At 46.6% G+C, this 23945-nt stretch overlaps 1 long non-coding RNA gene across 1 annotated transcript; it reads left to right on the top strand.

The window, feature by feature from the left end:
• The first annotated feature begins 2039 nt into the window (after positions 1-2039).
• LOC122682962 lies at positions 2040-17706 on the top strand. Its single transcript, XR_006337574.1, has 3 exons — positions 2040-2493; positions 17131-17278; positions 17396-17706. It is a non-coding gene; the product is annotated as an uncharacterized LOC122682962 (long non-coding RNA).
• The last annotated feature ends 6239 nt before the right edge of the window (positions 17707-23945 follow it).

Below are 23945 nucleotides of genomic sequence, written 5' to 3'. Positions count from 1 at the left end.
AACACATCAAAGAAACAGTAATTTATGGAAAGGTCACGTTTCCAAGGAAAGACCCTCATTGTACTGAGATCTGAAATAATATTTCCATTGTGCCATGATAGTCCGGGCTTGACCACGTAGGGACTAGAAAACTCCACCGCCCGAGCCAGAGGAGGAGCTGATGACAGTAACGTGACTTTCTTCCGAAAATGGGGAAGAGAGTGGGCTCCTCCCCCTCCCACTTTCCCTCTGATCATGAAGCCGTAGCCACGAGGTTCTCGGGTGGCATCCCCCTGCCCGCCTGCTTGTGAGCCTCTAGTGCGCCTGTGTGTGCGGTCGCTCCGTCGTGTCCGGCTCTTTGCAACCTCATGGACGGTAGCCCACCAGGCCCCTCTCTCCATGGGATTGCCCAGGCAAGAACACTGGAGGGGGGTTGCCATTTGCTTCTCCAGGGGATCTTCCAGACCCAGGGATCGAACCTGCATTGGCAGGTGGACTCTTTACCATTATGCGGTGGGCCAGGTGTCAAAATCTGGCCCACGTCCGACACTCAAGGGATGACTGAAGTCAGACAGTACCATGCAGGGAGTTTTAGCACAAGCCAGATAAACTGGAAGGTCCTTCAGCAAGGGAAGCAAGGATGAGCGTTTTACTGAATCACTGCAATGAGAGAGGAGCATGGGCCCCATGAAGAAGAACTCTGCCTTTTCTCTGAGTTGCAATTACTGGATCCACCGAGGCCGCTGGTTGAAGATGTCGGTTCCTGAGTGTGGTGACCATGGGGTGTGTCCCTTCATGCGTCCCCTCTTCCTTTCTCATCTCAATGCACACTCCATCTCTCAGCACAAGACTGCCCAGGACAGAAAACGAATTTTCCTATCTCTCAGACAGAAAGATACAGCTGCATATCAAAATGGGTGCCTATATTTTGGCAACCAGATGTAAATGGAGGTGTCACGCTACAGCCTCCAGGAAGATATCTCACACATGACTCACGTTTGCCCTTCCTCCTGGCTGGAAAGCAGACATAATGGCTGGAACTCCAGCAGTCATCCTAGACCACGGGGTGATCTTGCAAATGGAAGCCGCCTTATCACAGCTGAACGAGATAAAATGTAACAGGGCCCTTGGTGCGGAATATTCTACAAGCTCTACACTGCCCACATTCAAACTTCTTACACATGAAACGAATTTCTATCTTACATAAACCACTGCTACTTCTGTTGCTTAATCAAACCTCATCCCAATACAAGAGGTGTTTACTGAACCTACATGTCTTGGTGGGGCCAAGGAAGTGGCGTTTAAGCTGCATGCCGCTGGCCTGAATGAGCCGCCATAATCAATACTGACCTTCCACTCCCTCATTTGTTATAAAAATATTGGATGATGACCCAGCAATCCCACTACTGGGCATTTACTCTGAGAAAACTGTAATTCAAAAGGACACATGGACCCTCAGTGTCCATTGCAGCACTATTCACAACAGCCAGGACTTGGAAGCAACCTAGATGTCCATCAACAGATGAAGGTATAAAGAAGATGTGGTACACACACACACAGGAATACTACTCAGCCATAAAAAATGAATGAAACTGACTCACTTGCAGAGGCGCAGATGAACCTAGAGTCTGTCATACAGAGGGAAGTAAAGTCAGAAAGAAGAAAACCAGTACTGCTTATTTATGCATACATTTGGAATCTAGAAAACTGGTGCCAATGAACCCATTTTCAGGGCAGCAATAGAGATGCAGGCGTAGAGAGCAGGCGTGTGGACCCAGCTGGGGGAGGAGAGGGGGACGAACTGCGAGAGGAGCAGTGATGTGTGTAAACCACCACGTGTAAAAATAGCCAGCTAGTGGGAAGCTGCCGATAGCACAGGAAGCGCAGCTCGATGCCCTGTGATGACCCAGAGGCAGGGGACGGGGATGCGGCGGGGGGGAGACCCGAGCGGGAGGGAATTATGCACAAGAGCAGCTGACCCCTCGTGACAGCAGGAACTAACACAACTCTGTCAAACAATCACACGCCAATGAAAACAACGCCCTGGATGAGCACCTCTGATACCCCGGCAGGGCTCGGGGTCTGGATGTCAGGCTGAACGAAACCCACACAAGTCTCAGCCCTCAGGAGGTGATTCACCTCTAATTACCCTGACCCTCAGCTTGCCAGACAACTCTGGATCCCTCCTTCAGTTTTCTCAGGGGTTTTGAGACCAGAAACAGGGTGTCACTCCCTGGGAAGGTGTAGACCCCATTGGAGATTACTGACGTACACACCAGTCTCTGAGGAATTCGATTCCTGCAGGCTGACCCAGGTAACCGTGAGCGCCTTGATGAACATGCATTCACAGAACCTTCAGAGCTGAAGGGCAGCCCCACCAGGGCGTCGGAGCATCTCCACCACACCCTGACCTCGATCCAACCTCAGCAGAAACGAGGAGGAACACTGAACCTGCAGGGGGAATTGACCAGCACTCGGAGCCTGCCTTACAAAGCACGTTTATTGATGCTTCTGGTAAATGCTCACATTACTTTCTTTTCTTGTGATTTGAACAGGCCTCTTATGTTTCAGTTTTTCAACTTTTTACTTTGTATTGGGATATAGCTGATGAACAATGTTGTGACAGTTTAAGGTGAACAGAAGATGGGTGCAGCTGTGTATAAATTCACATTATGTGTTATGTGGTGTATATTGTTATAGATTATATGTTATATTATGTAGCGTATGTTGTTATACATTATATGTTATTGTATGTAATCATATATTTTATTATATATTATATAATATCCATTATAAATATATTGTATATAATATATCATAATTATTATAATATATACACACATATTATATATATAATATACAAATATATTGTAATTAAAATAATATTTATAAACACATTGTAATTATGATATATTATATATAATTATATATATTATATATATATAATATAATGTGAAACAGATCACCAGTCCAGGTTGGATGCATGAGACAAGTGTTCGGGGCTGGTGCACTGGGATGACCCAGAGGGATGGGATGGGGAGGGAGGTGGGAGGCGGGTTCAGGATGGGGAACACATGTAAATCCATGGCTGATTCATGTCAATGTATGGCAAAAACCACTACAGTACTGTAAAGTAATTAGCCTCCAACTATTAAAAATAAATGGAAATATATATATAAAATAATTAATTATATATATTATATAAATAATTAATATATTAATATAATAATATATAATATCATATATTATATTTAACACACAATGGTTATATTAATATAACAATATATTATATAATGATATTATATAATAATATATAATATATTATTTTATATATTATATAATATACATTTATTATACATTATTATTTATATATTGTTTTATTGCATATTAAATAAATATATTAAATATATATTTTAAATATACATTTAAATAAGTTATATAAATTATATAAATATTATATACATAATTTATATAATGTATAAAATATATTCATATAATATATAATTTAATAAATTTTAATATAACATTATATAAACTTATATTATAAATTTTATGTTATATATTTATATTATATTATATATAAATATTATATATTTATATTATCATATTATATTATATTTACACTATACTTATATATATTTATATATAATATAATATAATATAATATATTTTTATAATATATAAAATATAATGTTATATTTTTATAATATAATGTTATATTTTATATATTACATCATATAGAAATAATATATAATCATATTATATATTATTTATGTATAATATATAAAAATAATATATAATCATATTATATATAAATAACATATATTACTTTATATATACAACTATATATATAAAAATATGTATAAACACACGCATATATCCCCAGGGATCGACCCCAGCTCTCCTGCACTCCAGGCAGATTCTTCACTGTCTCAGCTACCAGGGAAGCCCACACGTGCATCCATTCTCACCTAAGCCTGCCTCCCGTCCAGGCTGCCACATAACACTAACCAGAGTTTCCTGTGCTATACAGTAGGTCCTTGTTGGTTTCCGTTTTAAATACGGCAGTGTGTACATGTCCATCCCAACGACCCCCCGAACAATCCCTTCCCCCTCCTTCGCCCCAGCAACGGTAAGGTCGCTGGCTAAGTCTGGGAGTCAGCTTCTTCAGATCTTTACTTCCACGGCCTCGGTTCAGTACTGAGCTGAATGCGGCCACCGTAAGAACGGGGGGCGGTCTCAGAAGACGCAGGGCTAACAGCTTCCTTCCGGAGTAAGGGCAGTAGGTCTTCCATAGCTCTGATCAGCTGCCAGCGCCTGTCCTAGGAGATTTCAGGGCCTTTGCCTCATAACAGCTCCAAGAGACGGGAACTACTGTCTGCATGCTGCCAATAAAGAGACTAGATCGTACAGTTTGCTGAAGATTATACAGTTTGTAGCCCCTGGCCTTTTTCTACCTCTTTTGAAATGACTTATACTGCAGGTCAAGAAGAAATCCTGTGTTAACAGTTGGCCTTTAATTTTTAGACTCTAAACTATTCTGTAGCATGCTTTTGTGAAAAAATGCAAGAGGAAATCAAAAAGTGCCTAGAGATAAATGAAAACACAATTCAAGACCTTTCAGATGTAGCAAAAGCAGTTCTAAGAGGGAAGTTTTTAGCAATACAAACTTACTTCAGGAAACAAGAAAAACTTCAAATAAACAATCTAAACTTACACCTAAAGCAGCTAGAGAAAGCAGAACAAAACTCAAAGTTAGTAGAAGGAAAGAGATCATAAAGATGAGAGCAGAAATAAGTGAAGTAGAGACGAAAAAAATGATAGAAAAGATCAATGAAACTAAACGCTGGTTCTCTGAAATGACAACCAAATTGATAAACCTTTAGCCAGACTCATCAAGGAAAAAAGAGGGAAATGGCTCAAATAATAAAAGTAGAAATCAAAAAGGGAATTTACAAGGGACAGCACAGAAATACAGAGGATAAGAGACCACTAAAAGCAACCACATGCCGATAAAATGGACAACCTGGAAGAAAGGAACAGACTCTTAAAGGTACCATCTTCCCAGACTGAACCAGGAAGAAACAGAAAATATGAACAGACCAGTTACAAGTACTGAAATTAAAGCTATGATTTAAGAACCTCCAACAAACAAAAGTCCAGGGCCCGATGGCCTCACAGGTGAATTCTATCAAACATTAGAGAGGAGTTAACACCTATCCTTCTGAAACTCTTCAAAGATTGCAGAGGAAGGGAAACTCCCAAACTCATTCTTTCAGACCACCATCACCCTGATATAAAAACCATACAAAGATACCACAAAAAAGAAAATTACAGGCCAATATATCACCAATGAACACAGACGCAAAAATCCTCAACAAAATACTAACAATTCGTATTCAACAGTACAGTAAAAGGATCGCACACCAGGATTGAGTGGGATTTATCCCAGGCAGGCAAGGATTTTTCCATATACGTACATCAACCAATGTGATGTGACATACCACGTCAACACGTGGAAGAATAAGAACTGTACAATTCTCTCAATAGATGCAGAAAAAACTTTTGACAAAACTCAATACCCATCTATGATAAAATCTCCAGAAATTTGGCATAGGGGAACCTACTTCAACATAATAAATGCCATATATGACAAACCCACAGCAAATATCATTCTCAATTAGAAAACTGGACAGCTACATGTAAAAAAAAAATGAAAGTAGAACTTTTATTTGGTTTGGCCATGGCACGAGCCTTGTACGGTCTTAGTTCCCTAATCAGGCATTGATCTGTGCCCCCTGCAATGGGAGTGTGGTGTCCTGAACGCTGGACTGCTGTCAATTCCCAAAATTAGAACATTCTTTACCACCATACACAGAAATGAACTCAAAATGGATTAGAGGCCTAAATATAAGATGGACAGTATAAAACTCTTGGAAGAAAACATAGGCAGAACACTCTTTTACATAAATCATAGCAACATCTTTTTGGATGCATTCCCTTGTGACTCAGCTGGTAAAGAATCTGCCTGCAATGAGGGAGACCTGGGTTCAATCCTTGGGTTGGGAAGATTCCCCTGGAGAAGGGAAAGAGAATTCCATGGACTGTATAGTCCATGGGGCCGCAGAGTCAGACACGACTGAGCGACTTTGACTTCACCTCTACAGTAATGAAAATAAAAACAAAAGTAAACAAATGGGGCCTAATTAAACTTAAAAGCTTTTGGAAGCAAAGAAAACCATAAATTAAAAGATAGCCCCACAAAATGGGAGAAATTATTCACAAAGTAACCAACAAGGGATTGATTTCCAAAATATAAAATGGCTCAAGCAGCTCAGTATCAAAAACAAAGAAAACCCACAAACAATCCAATCAAAAATGGGCGGAAGATCTAAATAGACATTTCTCCAAAGAAAACATGCAGATGGCCAAAAAGCACATGAAAAGATGCTCAACTTTACTAATTACCAGAGAAATTAAAATTAAATTAATTGCAAGTTAAATTTGCAATTTTAATTTGAATTGCAAATTAAAACTGCAGTGAGGTATTACATCACACTGGTCAGAATGCCATCATTAAAAAGTCTAGAAGCGATAAATGCTAGAGAGGATCTGGATAAAAGGGAACCCTCCTAGACTGTTGGTGGGAATAGAAATTGATTTAGCCACTATGGAGAACAGTATGCAGTTTCTTTAAAAAAAAGAAAAAAACTAACTAAAAATAGAGCTACCATACAATCCAGCAATCCCACTCCTGGACATATATTCAGAGAAAACCATAGTTCAGAAAAGATACACGCACGCCAATGTTCAGTGCGGCACTTCTTACAGTATCCAAGACATGGACGCACCCGAAATGTCCACCAACAGAGGAACAGATAAGGAAGACGTGGTGTGTGCACTCACACACACACACAATGGAACACTGCTCTGCCATAAACAAGAACGAAATCACGCCATTTGCAGCGACATGGATGGATCTAGAGATTATCATACCAAGTGAAGTCAGTCAGACAGAGACAAATATATGTCATCACTTATATATGGAATCTAAAAATATGATACAAGGAGTGCATTTGAGTCAGTGCTAATGAGGTGGATCAACCTACAGCCTATTATACACAGTGAAGTAAGTCAGAAAGAGAAAAACAAACACCGTATCTTAACCCACATACATGGAATCCAGAAGGATGGTCGTGATGAACCTATTTGCAGGCAGCAATGGAGACGCGGACACAGAGAACAGACTTACGGACACGGAAGGGGTGGGGTGAGGAGGCGAGGGTGGGACAGACGGAGAGAGCGACGTGGAAACTTACACGACACCATGTGGACACTAGACAGCCGGGGGGAATCCGCTGTGAGGCTCGGGGAACTCAAACGGGGTGGGAGGTGGGAGGGAGGCTCAAGAGGGCGCGGACATACGTTACCGACGGCCGATCCAGGTGGGCGGATGGCGGAAACCAACACGGCATTGCAATCATCCTTCGATTAAAAATAAAAATTTAAAAAAAAATTTTTTTAAAAAGATGATACAGATGAGCTTATTTACAAAACAGAAAGAGACTCACAGACTTAGAGAATGAAGTTGTGGCGACCAAAGAGGGAAGGTGGCGGGGAGGAATAAATTAGGAGGTTGGGATTAACATCACACACTGTGATAAATGAAATGGTCAGTCAACAAGGACCTATGACATAACACAGGGAACGCTACTCAATATTCTATAACAACCTATATCGGAAAAAAATCGGAGAAAAAGAAGAGATATGCGTATGTGTAACCGAACAGTCTTATCCACCTGAAACTAACACAACATTGCAAATCAATTACGAAAGAAAGTGTGAGTCCTTCAGTCCTGTCTGACCCCTTGCAACCCCGTGGACTTTAGACCGGCAGGCTCCTCCGTCCACGGGATTCTCCAGGCAAGAGTACTGAAGTGGGTTGCCCTGCCCTTCCCCAGGGGATCTTCCTTACTCAGGGATCAAACCCAGGTCTCCCGAATTGCAGGCAGAGTCTTTATCATCTGAGCCACTAGAGAAGCCCAAATCAACTATGCTCCAAAGTAAAATAAAAAATAAAGGCATTACAAGCAAAACAATTTTCTTATTTTTTAATTAAAACATTAAAGAAAAAAAGCAAAGTGCATGAAATCGAGGCTCTCTTTTGGGGACTGAGCTAACTGGGATCCAGTCACTTGTTTCTTGTTTCTATATCCCTTTCAGCGTCTGGGCTAGGCCTCTAGCAACATGAGTTTTCAGGAGAACTTAGGAAAACAGGATCCCAGTAATCTAAATGGTCTGAGGCAGCCCTCCTTCTGGGGATCTGGCCTGTTTTATGTTTTAAAATTATGGACATCCTCCCACCAACCCACCCACCCACAGGCCTTTAACTAAGTCAGCCAAACAAACTAAAAGTAATCCAGGATTATAAAGGCCATTATGGGGAACTTTTAATCTTCCCAGAGCTGCTTTTCTTAAGATTAAATTGAAGGACTCGAAAATTAAATAACATGAATGGGGTATTTTTCTTCACTGGTATCTGGAGGCTTCCAAATGCGCACGAAACTCTAAAATGGCCTCTTTGCAAGATTCTGTTACTAAATTGGCCCAAATAACTGAAAAACTAGAAGAGAGGGCTTCCCTGGTGGCTTCGTGGTAAAGAACCTGCCTGCCAGGGCAAGAGACACGGGTTCGATCCTTGGTCCGGGAAGATCCCACGTGCCGCGGAGCGACAAAGCCCGAGGGCCACAAGGATTGGGCCTGTGCCCGGGATCCGGGAGCCACAGCCCCTGAAGTCTGCACACCCTGGGCCCGCGCGCCGCAGCTGAGAGCAGCCCCCACTCACTGCCACTAGAGGAAAGCCCACGCCGCAGTGATGACCCAGCACAGCCAAGAATAAATGCACACGTGTGCAAAATTATTAAAAAAACTAGAAAAGAGCAAAGCGGCGTTTGAACCCCCACGCTCCTTGTGTCCCCTCCCCCGACCCCTCTGTCCCGGGCACCACCCCATGTGTCTTCCTCTCGCCCCAGACTCCGCCAGGCAGCCACCAGCCCACCCCAACACCAACTTCCTGTTCCCCTCCGCCCTGCACCCACCCTAGGAGAGTTCTTCACAAACCCCCCGACTCCAACCCACCCCCCTGAGCCCACCCTCGCTCTCTGCCCTTCTGAATCCATTAGAACCTGCCATTTTAAGGTTAAACCATCTGAATTTCCAAATAAACCTCCGATTCTTCATATTTGCAGTAAGACTGCATTGCAAACTGTTGTTAGTTTGTCTTCTCTAAGGTTTTAAGGTCACGTTTACTGAAGTAGAATTTAGATTCAGTAAAACTCTCTGTGAAGTCTGACAAATGCGATCACCACCACAATCTCAGGTCAAACAGCTCTGCAGTTCAGTTCAGTCACTCAGTCGTGTCTGACTCTTTGCAACTCCACAGACTACACCACGTCAGGCCTCCCTGTCCATCACCATCTCCTGGAGCTTACTCAAACTCATGTGCATCGAGTCGGTGATGCCATCCAACCATCTCATCCTCTGTCGTCCCCTTCTCCTCCTGTCTTCAATCTTTCCCAGCATCAGGGTCTTTTCCAGTGAGTCAGTTCTTCGCATCAGGGGGCCAAAGTATTGGAGCTTCAGCTTCAGCATCAGTCCTTCCAATGAATATGCAGGACTGATTTCCTCTGTAGCCCCCCTACCTAAAACCCTATGCAACAAACTCCCCACTGATCCTTAGGAATTCACTGATGTGTTTTCTGTCAAAGGGGACAAAGCTAATCACCAAAATGATCTATTATAGAAAAAAATTGTGAGCATCACAACTGAAGTTTTTCAAAGGATTCTTGGAAACATACAGTCTTTAGAGTAGTCAAAAGAACGGGATTTAAAAATAACCTTTTTAAAGTAAAGCAGCTGACAAAGTTGTCTTAAAGATAGTTGTACAATAGCTAGTCTAGTTACTGTGTCGAGCTTCAGGCTGGGGTGGTTGGCACAAAAACTACTTTAAATAATGGAATTGAATTCTACAGAAATTCTCTAAGGGGCAGATATATGCTCTTACAATAAGTGGCACCTTCTCAAAAGCTCACCCCTACCGCCGCCATGAAAAGGACAAAGAAAGCACAGGCCTCTGTTCTGTGCATGTCAGGTGTCACATGTTCAACCCCACTTTATCTCCCTGAGAAGCTTCTTTCAAGCATCGCCCTGAAGTCTGTCAGCCTCTTGAGCTGGACCGAGCTGTGGCCAAAAGTGCGAGCCGTGGCTCAGGATTTTCCAAAAGCACCGGAAGACCCCCCCACAGATGCGCTGATGAATTTAAGGGGGTCATTCAGACCCCCTCGCTGGGCTTTTCAGATTTGTATCGGTTGATTCACGTGCTTGTGGGTGAAAGTCAGGCTCAGCGATGGGCCGAGAGCCTGTGCTCCACAGGAGAGAAGCTACCACAATGAGAAGCCCACTCACCGCAACCAGAGAGGGCTCACACACAGCACCCAAGCCCCAACATAGCCTAAAATAAATTAAAAAATAAATACACAAATATAGCAGTGCGTACAAACATAAAACAGATTTTTAAAATAAAAAATAGCAAAAATAACCACGTGGAGCACTCTTTGCACAGTGAAATGAAAACTAATATTAACATCACACCTACAACCTACAAATCCAAAAGGGGCCCTGTTGGAAGGGCCCCACCAGGTGCCGTTGACTAAGTTCTGTGCCGTCCCCTCCAGGGAGGGGACTCCCGGACCCACGAACTGCAGCTACAGAAGGCGCTGAGCCCCACGGGGACCTGCTCGCCGCCCAGCAGCCTGAAGACAGAGCCCCGAGACCTGGAGCAGAGGGCGTCAGAGGCCGACACCTTTCCCAAGACGTCAGACGAGGCCTGAAGACCGTGCTGCCCACACTGCCTCTCACCTACATCCTCCTCACCTCCACAGAGAGACTAGTTCCCTTCCACATGGCCCAACCCCTTGCAAAAACCTGACTGCCAGATTAGCCGTCAGAAACCTCAGTCCATCCAGGACACCAATGGCCCTCTGGTTCACCCTGTAAGTGACCTCATAGGAGTTTCAGACGCTGTGGGGAGTCCAGGTTACCCCACAGGTCCGTTTTATACAGCCAGGGAGCTAAGCCCACCTAGACTTATTACTTGCTTCAATTTGACCCTGCCCTGAGATGGGAAAACAAGATCTTGACTATCTGACAAAAGTCAGGTAAGTATTGCTCAGCGTCTGTGCCAGAATTCCACAGACAGGATCACTTGTGGGAGGGCTGGGGTATGTCCCCCAGTTAGGCCTTCACAGGCGGGAGTGTGGGGACGGCCCTCACGCCTGGAAAACTTACTGCCTTGCCCGCTGGAGAACGCAGAGCACCGCGCCCTGCCGTGTCCTCTGCTCCGGGCAAAACCCAACAGACGCCTCACAGCGCACTGCCTTGTCGCACGGAAGGGGCTCGCGTGACTCAGTGAGGCTGTGAGCCATGCCTCTTTGGAAGGACTGATGCTGAGGCTGAAACTCCAATGCTTGGCCACCTGATGCGAAGAACTGACTCACTGAAAAAGACCCTGATGCTGGGAAAGATTGAGGGCAGGAGGAGAAGGGGATGGCAGAGGATGAGATGGCTGGATGGCATCACTGACTCAATGGACATGAACTTGGGCAAACTCTGGGAAATGGTGAGGTACAGGGAAGCCTGGCATGCCACAGCCCAAGGGGTTGTGAAGAGTCGGACACGACTGAGCGACTGAACCACCACCACCAAACAGAGCCGCTCACAGGTCAATCCTATTAAGCCTCTGTAACCACCTTCTCAGGACTTCCAGGAGTTCTTCCAGGAGTGACAGTCACTTCGTTCACCAGCCAAGGTGGTAACACTATTTTGCAATAGCTGCATGTGCATAAATGCCTCTGGGGAAGTAGATACCCAATTGCATAAAATTAAAGAGTAGGCACCCTGATTACAGCAAATATCACCTGATAACCTGCGGTCTTTTCAGTTACAGTGAGTTCCCTATGGCACAAACGTTCAAGTTGCAAACATTCAAAGGTATCAATGTGTATCTGATTCCAGCAAGGAGCTGGAACCTGTGCCATCAACCTCAGGCATTGCAGCCTGCCCAACCCCGTCCCCGGTTGCAGAGGACCCTGCAGCTCCACCACCTCCCACCTCCCACCTCCTCCAGGTGGTAACTCTTCTTGGCTGCTCACTGGAGGCCAGCCCCCTGTGCCAGCTGCTGGGCTGTACGACTGTACTTTTCAGGGCACGGTCCCGCGAGGTTAAAAACGCCGTTCTTTCTTGTGTTTGCTATGTATTACTTGTGTGACAAGTATTATAAACCTGTTACAGGGCAGTCCTATATAGCTGACTGTGTTACGGGGTCCCGGGGTACCTAGGCTAGCCCCTCCCAACCCCCCCCTCCCCGTTTCCCTGTGAAAGCAAGTTCCCCTTCCCTATTCTCTGGATTTGCCTACAGTTCACCCTGGTTCACATATCCTGAAGAGCAATCTCTCTGCTCTCCCCAGATAAACTTGCTTCTGCTGGTGAAATAGCTGCCTATCATATTGTTAAAGTTGAAAAGTTACATCAGCTATATTAAAATAGCAATGTGTTAATACGGCTGAATCAGCTTTCTTTAATTTCTCTTTACATTCTTTTACTTTTAACCTCCCTATATTTGTATTTATATTTAAAGAGTGCTTTGTTAACAAAGAGTTAAGTCTTTGTTTCCTATCAAATCTAACAATCTCTGCCTTTTTCATTGGGGATTTATTCCATTTACATTTAAGTTTCCCATATGACTGAGTTTAAGTCTCCCACCTTGCTATTTGTTTTCCATGTGTCCCTTCTGATCCATTATTCCTCCTTTCCAGACTCCTCAAGCTTTTTTCCAGTGTTCCTTTTTATCTCCTCTATTGGATTTTTAAAAATTAATTAATTTATTTGTATATTGTCACCCTGCTTATTTAACTTATATGCAAAGTACATCATGAGAAACACTGGGCTGGATGAAGCACAAGCTGGAATCAAGATTGCCAGGAGAAATGTCAATAATCTCAGATATGCAGATTACACCACGCTTATGGCAGAAAGAGAAGAAATAAAGAGCCTCTTGATGAAAGTGAAAGAGGAGAGTGAAAGAGTTGGCTTACAACTCAACATTCAGAAAACTAAGATCATGGCATCTGGTCCCATCACTTCATGGCAAACAGATGGGGAACAGAGACTTTATTTTTGGGGGCTCAAAAATCACTGCAGATGGTGACTGTAGCCATGAAATTAAGACGCTTGCTCCTTGGAAGAAAAGTTATGACCAACCTAGACAGCATATTTGAGCAACTTCACTTCACTTTTCACTTTCATGCATTGGAGGAGGAAATGGCAACCCACTCCAGTATTCTTGCCTGGAGAATCCCAAGGACGGGGAAGCCTGGTGGGCTGCCGTCTATGGGGTCGCACAGAGTCAGACATGACTGAAGCGACTTAGCAGCAGCAGCAGCAGACAATATATTAAAAAGCAAAGACATTATTTTCTCAACAAAGGCCTGTCTAGTCAAGGCTATGGTTTTTCCAGTAGTCATGTATGGCTGTGAGAGTTGAACTGTAAAGAAAGCTGAGCACTGAAGAATTGAAGCTTTTGAACTGTGGTGTTGGAGGAGGCTCTTGAGAGTCCCCTGGACTGAAAGGAGATCCAACCAGTCCATCCTAAAAGAGATCAGTCCTGGGTGTTCATTGGAAGGACTGATGCTGAAGCTGAAACTCCAATACTTTGGCTACCTGATGCGAAGAACTGACTCACTGGAAAAGACCCCGATGCCGGGAAAGATTGAAGGCAGGAGGAGAAGGGGACGACAGAGTATGAGATGGTTGGATGGCATCACCGACTCAATGGACATGAGTTTGAGTAAACTCCAGGAGTTGGTGATGGACAGGGAGGCCTGGCGTGCTGCGGTCCATGGGGTCTCGAAGAGTCAGACACGACTGAGCGACTGAACTGAGCTGAACTGAATTTGTTTGACAGCCTCGGGTCTTTGCTGCAGCATGCAAGACTTTTGCTGCTGTCCGCGGGCTTCTCTCTAGTAGTGGCACATGAACTCAGCTGTCCCACAGCTTGTGGGGTCTTAGTTCCCCAACCAGGGATCAAACTCACAACCCCCGCACTGGAAGGGGAATTCTTAACCCTGGACCACCAGGGAGGTGCCTCTTCTATTGGATTTTAGTTCTAACTCTTCATGTTACACTGTCGTATCCACTCTAGAAATTAAAGCATGCATCCTTAATTCATCACACTCCACCTCAGATATTTTAATTATACCTATGATATAAATCGTACCACATTCTTACTATTTGTCTTTAAATGGTCAGTGATTTTCCAATGTGTTTTTTAGACTCGTCTTTTATATTTATATGTCCATTTATTTTTCCAGTGGTTCTGATTCCTTCTTGAATAAATGGACTTCTAACTGGGGTCTTTTCTCTTCATCCTGGAAAACTTCGGTAATTCTTACAGTGCAGCCCTTCTGGCCAGAATTTATTTTAGCTTTTATTTTTGGAAAATGTCTTTATTTCACCTTCACTTTTGAAGGGCATTTGACTGGATTTAAAATTCCACGTCTTCCTTCTTTTAACACTCTTCAGATGCCGTTCCCTTGCCGTGTCCCCCACCAGTTCTGGTGGAAAGCCATCCTTCTCCTATTGTTCCCCCATGCAAATGTCATTTTACTGCTCCTCTGAATGCAGTTTCCTGGTTTTCCTGCCTGCTCTCGAGACTCCTCTCCCACGTTTGGCTTCCATCACTTCCACTGTAAGGTGCTCAGATGTGCCTCCTTGGCCTTTGTGGTTTCTCAGAGTGCCCTGGCCTCTTGGGATCCCTGGGCTCACGTGTTTCATCAGTTTCCGGGAAGACTTGCCCATTATTTCTTCAAATGTTTGTCTTTTCTCCTTTTGGAAGTTCAACTGCACGCACATTAGATAATCTGATACAGTCCTACGGGTCCTCAGTCTTCTGTTCCCATGGCATGATAGCTGTTCTTCATGAGGGTATTCCGGATACGTGAACTAGGCCTTTTGGGGTTTTAACTGAATGCCCAGAAGGGATGTACCGAGGTCCCTGGGATTCCTCAGCACTGTGTGACCTCTGAAATCTCTGTTCCCTGGGAGCTGCTGTCTACTGGGCCTCGCGGTACCTTGCCCGACATGTGTCCAGTTGAGGGTCTCGCCAGGTACCTGGCAGGGAACCTTCTCTGGCACTATGGAATGCCCCTCCCGTCTGGTACCGACCCGCGGATCGCAGCCGGCTCCGCAGCCACATTCTCCGCTCTGTGTCCTCTGCCCAGGAAGCCGGTCGTCTTCACTGGACTGGACTTCCCTGGGCTGTGTTTGCACACCACCCCCTCCAGCAAGAAGCCAAGAGAAACACGGAGGTCATCCTGAGGGCACCGCTTGGCCCGAGGGTAATGGCCCCAAACTACATTGCCGGGACTTCCCTGGTGGCCCAGGGGTTAAGATTCCGTGCTCCCAACACAGGGAGCCTGGGTTCGATCCCTGGTCAGGGAACTAAGACCCCACGTGCTGCAGCTGAGAGCCTGTGTGCCACCCCAAAGAGCCCACGTGTGGGATGAAGGCTCGGCACAGCCGGGTAAATCAAAAAAAGTGAAGCACCACGTGCCACCCGCTTCCCGCTGGGCCGGCCCTGAGCACAGGTCCCGGCCTCCCCGTCTTTCCCCAGCCAGTGACAGTCAGGCCCATTCAGGCTGACATTTCATCCGACGCCCCTTCTCCTTTCATTCTGAGCCATTCCCAAGACTTGAATTACAGGATGACCTTTGTTTGGAGGAAAGCGATATTCAGTGAAAAGTCTCCAGAAAGGTCTCAAAATACGAACATTATATAACACGACAACAAGAGCAGGACAAAGTCTTCTAAACGGAGGAATGTGTCCTGCTGAAGGCCTAACGCAGCACGAGAAGCTAGAAACCCCGGAGAGCTGTTGGCTTGCATTGCATTTTAACAACGCAGAAAACCCTCCGGACAACTGCGCCCTGGTGGAGGAATGGCAATAACAAATCGCAATTCAAAGCAACTCCACAGTTCATAACAGAAAAGCAGAAAACACAGAGGTTTCAGCTGGAGACTGAGAACGTGTGCGCGTGTGTGTGCATGTGTGTGCATTTGTGTGTGCACACGCTGTGTGTGTGTGCGTGCATGTGTGTGCCCGCGTGTGTGTGCATGCACGTGCGCTCACACGTGTGTGGGAGTGTACATGTGTGCGTGCACATGTGTGTTTGAGTGTGCATGCATGTGCGCACGTGTGTGCACGTGTGTGCATGCATGCATGCACATGTGCATGTGTGTGTGTGCATGTGTATGTGTGTGTGTGTGTGTGTGTGTGTAATATTCCCAATCTACAGCTCAAGTTAAGGTTGGGATTGAAGGTTTACCACAAAGAATCTATAAAATGGAAAGCAGTGAACATTTCACTGCTTTAACAATTCGCTGTGTGTGATGCTGGGGTTTCCCAGGTGGCTCAGTGGCTCATTGGCTCCACTTGCCAACGCAGGAGACCTGGGTTCGATCCCTGGGTTGGGAAGATCCCCTGCAGGAGGGCATGGCAACCCACTCCAGTATTCTTGCCTGGAGAATCCCATGGACAGAGGAGGCTGGAGGGCTATGGTCCATGAGGTCACAAAGAGTCGGACACAACTGAGAGTCAGGCGTGCAAATGCAATCTTGGACCCACTCTAGGTGCTTCCAGATATTTTGAATAAATGTGTATAACACAAATCTTTAAGCATCTCTCACAGCAGGTTTCCGTTCAAGCACCACACACAGACTCTTCCCCAGTTCCCTTGTTGACCTGAGTTCTTATCCAGCCACTGTGCTGACTGTTTTCACAAATCTTGTTTAACTTGGAAAATGCGTCTCTAAGAAGCATTTTATCTTCACATATGGCTTAGGGGATCATCAGCTTACCAAGTCCACTCACGCCTGCCAATGTTTCCATAAGCTTTATTTCAGAAATTTGGTAATCTTTGGCTTCAAAACACGTGTATAGAAGATTTTTAACATAAGAAGCCCTGCCCGCATTGTTATTTTTAAATAAATGTATGCAAGTGTTAAATTTTGTGCTTCTGGGGTTTTTGTTTTCCACAGCTGCCTGGGCAGACTCCCAGTCAGGAAATAAGGTCAGTGAAACAGCTGCAATCATGAAAAAGGGACCAGCAGCCATGAGAGAGAAACTAAGAAAAGGCTTGCTGCTTTACTGGTGTGATGGTGAGGAAGAAGTAACTCCGTGTAAGATGTGAGTGTGAGATTTCCATGCAATGCTATTTTTTTAAATGTGTTTTATGTGGACCATTTTTAAAGTCTTTGTTACAATCATGTTTCTGTGTAATGTTTAGGTTTTTTTTCCCCTGAGGTATCTGGGATCTTAGCCCCCCTACCAGGGATTGGACCCCCACCCCCTGCACTGGGAGGAGAAATCTTAACCGCTGGACCACCAGGGAAGTCCTCAGCGATCCTTAAAGGCTCAGAAAATCACAAATATGTTGGCAACGCTTCATGGATATGTGTACACATGCAAAACGAATCATGTGTAATGTAACATTTATCTGAAAACATGCTAAAAAAAAATTTAAAAAAAATTAAAAAAAAAAAACATTCTAAGTTCTGAGGCTAACGAACACTCAGGTGGTGGAGTGGAAGAAAGTGAACACTTTTCTTCTTGGAAAGCAGCCAAAGTGTTAGTTGCTCCATCATGCCTGACTCTGTGCGACCCCATGGGCAGCAGCCCACCAGGCTCCTCCGTCCATGGGATTCTCCAGATAAGAACACTGGAGAGGGTTGCCATGTCCTTCTCCAGGGGATCTTCCCAACCCAGGGATCGAACCCGGGTCTCCCACATTGAAGGCAGATTCTTTACCCTCTGAGCCACCAGGGAAGCCCTAATTTTGTTCTAATCTCAACCCTGCTCCTACCTAGTTGTGTAACCGTAAGTGAATCACTGAAACAGCCCTCTGAGCTCCCAGCGCAGGGCCCGGTTTCCAACCCTGGTCAGGGATCCAGGCACCACACGCCCCAACTAAGACCTGGCGCAGCCAAAAAGAAAAAAAATTTAAAAAGAAAAAATAAATAACACGACTTGTCTTAGTTTCTTTGCTGGAAACCAACTGATTTCTCAGATTTCTGTTATTTCATCCACCCCCACCCCTAGAAGTCTGTAATTCTCTGGGAACTTGATGTATTCCTTTCAGATAATTACATTCTTTCAGCTGAGTGCTGCAGACAGCAATGAAAGACGGGTTGGGAGGAAACACTCTTCCTGCGTCAAGGCTTATGTTCAGGGCATACAAAGCGGGAGGCCGACGTCTGGCTCAGGGTCCCGGGTGCAGCCCGTCGAATCTACCAGTTTAACCTTAAAGTCGGATGCTCTGAGGTTAGTCATATGCTGACCTAATTTATAGATGACTTTATCTCATGCTTAAACATTCCTATGCGGACCCTCACATGGGCAAGTATTGGCATTGCTCAGTCATTCAGTCATGTCCTAGTCTTTGCAACCCCATGGACGGCAGCCCGCCAGGCTCCTCTGTCCATGGGATTTTCCAGGCAAGAGTGGGTTGCCATTTCTTCCTCCAGGGGATCTTCCTGACCCAGGGATCAAACCCACGTCTCCTGTATTGGCAGGTGGGTTCTTTACCCCTGAGCCACGAGGGAAGCCTGGCATACTTTTCGTTTAGAACTAGATAATCTTCATTTATAACAGCTACACAATAGGCTAGTGAAAGACACCATGCGCATTCATGTTTATCTTTTCATTCTTAAATATTCTTAAATGTGGACGGCACGCTTTCTCAGCACTGAAGACAAGGCAACCCCCGCGCTGTTCTGTGTCCCGCTGCCTGGCATCGCTGTTGAACAAAGCGCCTCCAAACGTGGTGGCCTTCAGCAGCGAACAGTCCTCATTCGTCCCCGCTGAGCAGAATGAGGGGCCAGCTTGCCTGAACCATCTAGTTCCGAGGTTGGCAGCGGGCTTGGTCCCTAGAGGCCCACTGGCGGGTCTGGCGGTAAACATGAGTCAGTGAGGCTCCAGCCTTGCCCGATCACCCAGCTGGCTGGCCTGGGCTTGTCCAGGTGCAGGCAGAAGGGTGCTCGGCAGCAAGAGAAGGCAAGCCCAGCACAGGGCACCCTCCCTGTCTCTGCCCGCATCACGTGATTATGCCCCCCGACCAAAGGGGCACCCGGCCAAGCCCACAGTCCACGCGGGACAAGGGCCGCCGTGCAAAGCCTGCCCCACGCTCCGTTCCATTTTCGCTTTGGCCTAACGTCTCTTGCAGACGTGTTCAATACCCCATCCCGTTCTGATGGTTCTTCTGTCATTTCGCAGTTGGATGGAGTTTATTCTCCAGAGCATGGGGTGGGGGGACGAGCCTTCTTCTGACCTGACCAGCATGTGCTGGCTGCAGCTCTGACCTCCAGCTCTTCAGAAGACAGGCCCCAAGTCCGAGGATGAGGAGGATGCGGCCAGAACACCCAGGCCGGGGCTCCACTCACTCACCTGGCCTGCTGTGTCTAATGAAGAGTGGGCTGCCAGGGGCTTCCCTGGGGGTCCAGCGGCTGAGACTCTGCGCTCCCACTGCAGGGGGCCCTGGTTCAATCCCGGGTCAGGAAACTAGACCCTGCAGGCCACAACTAAAGGTCCCACACACTGCAGATAAGACCTGGCATGGCCAAAGAAAAACGAACAAAAACCAAAAGTCAGCCGCCAGCCTCCAGTCTCTCTGGATGAGAACAGAACTCTCGCACCCAGGGGCGTCCGGGTGCAAGGACAGAATCTCCACCTCCTGACGGGAGCCAGCCTCACCGCCCCGCGTCTCCTGCAGAGGTGGACTGCAGCATCGCTCCAACTTGTCCCGGGCTACCCAGGCGCAGCGGGAGCCGTCCATGCGCTTTGCTGAGTGCTGTCCACCTGTAATAGTGAGTATTCCCTAGCCTCTGACGTGCTTCAGCAGACGAGATGTTAGTGGAGGCGATGCCAGCAGAGGCTTGGAAGTGCTCACATGGTTGGACTGCCAACTCTGCCTCTGAACGGGGAACACTCCTGGCCAGGCTGTGGGTCCAGGGAAGCCGAGGGGCCTGCGAACAGAGCCGCCCTTAATGGGGGCCCTCAGCTCAGCCCGCCAGGCCAGGAGGGCCACCCCGCCACGCTGGGCATGGCCTTAAGCTGCTGAGTTGTGAGGCGGTTTGTTGCACAGCAGTGTCGTAGTCATTAAAAATGGAGTTTGTGAGTGTCGGTGACCCTGGCAACACCCTCAAGGGCCCCAGTGAAAAGACGACCTACTTTCTGGCTTGGAACACGCCCCTCTCAGCCCAGGCTGGAGCCTCCGGGGTCACGGCTGACACAGGGCTCCGCCCGGGAGCAGCCAGGAGCCCCAGAAGGCGGCAGGCTTCCTTTATTCCCTCCACTCTCTGTCTCCATCACTCCCAGACTCTAATAAAACACCCCCACTTGGCACAGTGCTAAAGACACAGGAGTCCTTTCATACTTGTTGTTTGAATAAATTAATCAGCGAATGCATTGCAAGGCCATTTTCTGAAAGTGTCACATGAGTTAGAAGGTCCACCATTGATGGTATCTAACGCAGCTAAATATATCCCTGGCATTATGGAAAAGAAACAAAGCTATAATTTTCGGTGGAATCTGATTGAGATTGCGTTTCATTTAGCATCTAGCTCCAGGAGTCCGACACTGACACAAGCTGTAAGGGAGGCTAGACTGGGCCACTCAGTGCCCTCCGGCCCTTCTGAAGTCCGTGCTCAGAGAAAGCTGCCACCCCCAAGGACTGTAGCCCACCAGTCTCCTCTGTCCATGGGATTCTCCGGGCAAGAATACTGGAGTGGGTAGCCCTGCCCTCCTCCAGGGGATCTTCCCCACCCAGAGATCGAACCTGCGTCTCCAGCACTGACAGGGATTCTTTACCACTGAGCCACCTGGAAAGCCCAAAAGAACTCCGCTCCTGCACTAACACACTCGCTGACTCACTCGGCAGGGTTGACGCTGCCTGCTTCACTGTGGCACTCCTCGGGACTTTTAAGATGCTAACTAACGCAGCACATTGGAATGCTCTGGGCCAACTTGGCCCCAGGTTGCTGAGAATCTCTTGTGCTCAGGGCATTGGTATGATTGACACCAGCCCAGAGAACAGCTGGAGAATTTCTGCTCATTTTCAGTGACCTCCCCAGTAATGAATCATGCTGTCAGTTACATTTAAATTCCACCTTCCTGGCCCTGAACTGACCACTCTGGCAGCTGGGGCCCTTTTTACGGCCGCGGCACACAGGAAGGAAAAGGATGGGGAAGGAATGGGTAAGAAGCCACGAAACAGGTCAGAAATAATGACAGTGAAAACACTTCTTGAGCCAAACAAATCTCACAGGCCTATGAGCAAGCAGTCCACGGTTATCTGCTATCCACCTTGTGACACCGGGTCTTGGACTCTGACCAGCGGCTGGAGCCACATGAACGAGGAAAGCTCTGAAGGGCTCGGGGGACTCGGGGCTTTGGCACAGGCAAAGGTTACAAGGTGCCCTTTCACTCCCGCTGGCAACAGGCTGCGTCCTGTTTCACGGCCTGCTTGCTGCGGCACGCAGACTTGGTTCAGCAGAGCCCAGCACACCGGTCCCCAGGAGCCGCGGAGAGTTCCCCGCGAACCAGAGGGGGGCCGCAGAGCCAATGGTGGTAAACCACAGCCCCCCCAAGCTATTACACGTGAACGCCAGCGAGTAAATGACACCCAGACAGGTCCCTGTTGTTCTCAACTGTGCTCTGCTTAGAGTCGTTTTAAAACAAACACAAAGAAAAAACAAGAATGAAAAACACCTGTAGCCCACTTGGTCCTCCAGAGATCACTGGAATAGCAGACGTGAGCTTGGACCCAGGCAGGTTAGATGCTAAGCTTGCATGTATGGAAAAAGTCAGACAGTCCAAACACACAGAAAACATCTTGTATGTTTATGAGTGCTCAGTTGTGTCCGACTCTCTGCGGCCCCAGGGACTGCAGCCCGCCAGGCTCCTCTGTCCATGGAATTCTCCAGGCAAGAACACTGGAGTGGGTTGCCATTTCCTACTCCAATGGATCTTCCCGACCGGGGCTTGAACCAGCATCTCTTGCATCTCCCACATTGGCAGGTGGATTCTTCACCACTGAGCCAGCTGGGAAGCACGTCTCCTCCAAGGAGCGTGACATCACCTGTGCCTGCAGTGCCGGCCCCCAGTGACAACACCCAGGCATCTTTCACCAACAGAAAAGTAAGCCTGCCAAGTGACACACCAGGTAACTCACCCAGCTGGAAAGGCACGTCTGGGTCTTAGACAGAATACTCAGGATCACAAGATTACTTGGTTTTCCCAAAACAGCATGCTGGGGCCTTTTGCAGTTCTAAATAAAATTACAAAAAGATTATCTTGGAAGCTTGACAAAATGACTCTAAAATTGAAGTAAAATAGATATATGAGGGTAGTCAAGAGATATTGAAAAACAAGAGAAACTTATCCCAACATGAGTTTGACAAGCGAGAGCAGTCCTCGGTGAGATCGCTTAAACTATAACCTACTATTATTGCCCAATAAACCATCTCCTGTAGCCTGCCTTGACTACCTGCTCACCCTCCAAGGTTCATGTAGCTTAGACAAGGCATGGCAAGACTCCCAAGAGATAACAGCTTGAACACACGGGTCACTACAGCAATGATTGCTTCAGTGGTTTCTCAGGAACAGGGAACTAGTCTTTCCTAGTTCAAGTGGGTCAAGATCACAGACCACTCAACTGGGTCTGTGCAAGTGTCCAACAGATGATGTTCTGACATCAGAGAGACCAAAACTCCACCCTCGGATCATGCTGACACTGCTGCTTTCTGAACCGCTTCCCATGGAGAAGCCCGCAACCCTGATACACCTGCAGGGGCCACGGATGACCTCCCCGTTCCCTGCCTCTCCCACCGCCCCCTGCACTTCCGATCACCCTAGACTCTCCACTCAAAAGTATCCTGAACGCCTCGTCTTCAGGGACTCATGTCTGAGACTGGTTTTCCCGTCTTCTCGCCTGCTGCCTTCCAAATAATCCCTTTCTCTGCGGCAAAACTCAGCATCTTGGCATTTGACTTGCTGCCTGTCGAGCCAACAAAAAACCAGGTTCTGTAACAAGTTAAAGAGTGTTACGAGGACTTCCTTGGTGGTCCAGTGGCTAGGACTCCACATTCCCAATTCAGGGGCCTGGGTTCAATCCCTGGTCAGGGAACGAGACCCACATGCCACGCTGAGTTCACGTACTGCAAGGAAGAGTTCACATGATGCAACGAAGATCAAAGATCATGTGCGACTCAACCAAGACCCGGCTCAGCCAGATACATAGAGGAGGGGGGGAGGGGAGGGGGCGGCGGGGGGGAGGGGAGGGGGCGAGAGAGAGGGAGGAAGGACATTACATAGTTGCATGAGTTAAAGCAGAATGTTACTGAGACAGGATAAACAGATAGCCTGGTAGGAAAAAAGAGAGGGTAGAAATGCACAGAAGTAAATAAGGAGAGGTGGTGCGGGAAAAAGTCAGAATCTCCAAGCAGACACTGCAGAGGGAGTGTTCAGTGCAGGACTGGGACAACCAGCTCAACACTCAGAAGAAAACAAAATAAACACGGATGCCACATCACTCGTTGCAGCAAAACAAATCCCCAGCAGGTTAACATTGAAAGGTTTTTAAAACAGACAAACTCATAAGCACACAAGAAGCACTGATGCAATTTTAAATAATCTTGCGACAGAAAAACACTGCTAACCACGTTGCAAAGCCCAGTGAAGAACAAAAAGCTCTTTTTAAATAAGTCCATATCAAAAAAAATAAAAATAAAAATAAAAAAGTCCACATCACTGAAAGACATGAGGACAGGGAGGGGGGTATTTGTGATGCATATTTGTA

Source organism: Cervus elaphus, chromosome 24 (assembly GCF_910594005.1).
Source record: "Cervus elaphus chromosome 24, mCerEla1.1, whole genome shotgun sequence".
Lineage (NCBI taxonomy): Eukaryota > Metazoa > Chordata > Mammalia > Artiodactyla > Cervidae > Cervus > Cervus elaphus.
This window is presented reverse-complemented; position numbering and strand designations above follow the sequence as displayed.